This window comes from Octopus bimaculoides, chromosome 15 (genome assembly GCF_001194135.2).
Source record: "Octopus bimaculoides isolate UCB-OBI-ISO-001 chromosome 15, ASM119413v2, whole genome shotgun sequence".
NCBI lineage: Eukaryota > Metazoa > Mollusca > Cephalopoda > Octopoda > Octopodidae > Octopus > Octopus bimaculoides.
The window spans coordinates 42,532,391-42,535,434 of record NC_068995.1 but is presented as its reverse complement, the minus strand read 5'-3'; positions in this window follow the sequence as shown (position 1 = coordinate 42,535,434).

The following is a 3,044-nucleotide window of genomic DNA, read 5'->3' as shown; positions in this document are numbered from 1 at the left end:
GTGAATCATAATGGATTTCGAGACTCTGAAAGTGTAACTTCATAGAGAAATACTTCAAAGTTTTATAATCCGAAATTACAACACAAACAAATCTATTATTGAGGTATATAGCAACAACAACAACAACAACAACAACAAAAACTACTACTACAACAACAACAACAACAACAACAACAACAACAACAAAAACCACAACAACAACAACCACCACCACAACAACAACGACGACGATGATGATGATGACGACGATGACGATGATGAATGACGATGATGATGATGATGACGATGATGATGATGATGACGATGATGATGATGATGACGACAACGGCGACAACGACGATGAAAGCAACCACAGCATCAACAACTACACACCATCCTTTCCCCATCACCATCACCATCATCAACAACTACAATAAAAACATCAAAAAACAACAACACCAACATCAACAAAATACAATAACAACAAAAACACAGAAACACCACCATCATCATCGTCGTCAGCAATCATACATCATTACAATCTTTACTACTATAATCAAACCTCTCTCTCTCTATAACTATAATCATCCCCGTCATAGACGTCGTCGTCGTCGTCGTAGTCGTCATCAGCAAAATCAATTACATTAATACAAACAAACAAACAAAAAAAACAGTACCACCATGACAACAATCACTACCGTCATCATCTCCATCATCACCATGATCCCCATCATCAGCAGCATAGCCAACCACAACGACATGACAATGGCGTTGCACATCGTGGCTGTTTGAGCGTGTAGCCGTTTTAAACTATAAACTACGTTAATTTTAGTCGCGATTATCTTTAAGAATGAGTGATGGCCATAGTTAGAATATTCTCGATCATAAGTCTGCTGGATCTTCATTGGTTTGTAGTAAACAGAAAGAAAAATATTGCATTAACAAAAATTTGAACAGCCCTAAAGGAATATGTTCCAAAAAATAACCTTGAGTTCTTGAGAATATGACAAGGGTTAAACATAGAGACACCATTTTCCAGTGTTTTGTAAAAGAAAAAAAAAAAACAACCGTCAGAAGCCTACACAAAATTCTTGGTAATATCATCGATGTTTCCACTGATTTAAGAGTCGTGAACGTAGAGTCTCTCTAAATTCTCTGACAATTTGAACTCGCAGCACAGGGAACTGCACTAGTACGGGGCTGGTAATCATTTGTACGTGAGTGAACAAAAGCAACTTCAATTGAAATAACTTCTTAGAAGATACAACAGTTTTACGTGATTTAAGAATTGAACATACAATGTTATGATTGCGAATGGAACATTCTTAACCACAAAGCTATATGCCTTCACAGTTTCATAAACACACATATCGATATGAACTGCAATAAATGGAGGAACTGAAGTTAGGAAAAGTCTTGCACATTTTCATTGTTCAACTTACAGACTGAATTTAGATAATACATTTTAAAATATCTCTTTTTTTATTCTGAACACGCCAAAATTTTTAATAAAATTGCTTAAACAAGCAACACGGTTCTTGGTTCAGGCCTACTGCGTTGCACCTTGGGCAAGTGTCTTCTACTATAGCCTCGGGTCGACCAAACCTTGCGAGAGGATTTGGTAGACAGAAACTGAAAGAAGCCCGTTGTATATATATATAAGCGATGGCGGGGAACAAACACAGACACACATAAATATGTGTGTGTGCGTGTGTGTGTGTGTGTGTATGCGTGTATGTGCGTGTGTGCATGTGTATGTGTCTGTCTGTCTGTCTGTCTGTCTGTCTGTCTGTGTTCCCCTGCCATTGCTTGAAAACCGATGCCAGTAACTTGGCTGTTTGGCAAATAAGACCGATAAAATAAGTACTAAGCTTACAAAGAATAAGTCCTGGGGTCGATTTGCTAAGCTAAAACTTTTTATGGCAGTGCTCCAGCACGGCCACAGTCAAATGATTGAACCGAACAAAAGAACAAAAGAATAAAAGAATAAAAGAATAGCTTCTCATTACCATTTCTCTAGAATTATCATATTTTGCCTTAATTTTAAATCAATATAGACAATTATGTATACACATAGAGAGAGAGAATAATAGACAGACAGACAGACAGACAGGCAGACAAACAGACAGACAGACAGACAGATAGATAGATAGATAGATAGATAGATAGATAGATAGATAGATAGGTACATATATACGTATATAGGTACATACATAAATGGATGCAGACAGAGAGACAGACTGATAGCCAGACAGACAAAGGAGCGAGAAAGACAAACAGACCGACAGGAAAAGAATATCTAGGTAGGTCAACGTAGTCCAGCGACACCTTGTCTCACCTATGAAAGCTAAAATGATGAGAAATTACTTAAAAATAGTTTAAGATGTGACGTTAGAAGAAGGAAAACTGAACAAATGTCACCCGGGTTGACGACGGTAAAACAACTGTCAAGCTATTTATCCAAATGATATAAGTTTAGGGAGTGGACACGAAGAAGAGGCGTCCGTTCGTAACTTAGCGTTTTGCCTTTGTGATAGTTTTTGGTGTTAGACACGTTTTCTCAGTCTGCCAAACAACATGACAGGGGATTTCATTTCAATAAGAGAGGATACCACCGTCAACGAAACTGACAGTTTGGTTCACTGCAGAAATAAATATTGGCGATTTCTATTAGAGTCTGGTGCGAAGTCGCGTGTTTTCGGTGTGGGTGGCTGTACGTATGTATGAAGTATGTATGCATGTATGTATGTATGTATGTATGTATGCATGTATGTATGTATGTATGGATGTATGGATGTATGTATGTATGTATGTATGAAGTATGTATGCATGTATGTATGCATGTATGTATGTATGGATGGATGGATGGATGTATGTATGTATGAAGTATGTATGCATGTATGTATGTATGTATGGATGGATGGATGTATGTATGCATGTATGTATGTATGTATGTATGCATGTATGTATGTATGTATGTATGAAGTATGTATGCATGTATGCATGTATGGATGGATGGATGGATGGATGTATGTATGTATGTATGTATGAAGTATGTATGTATG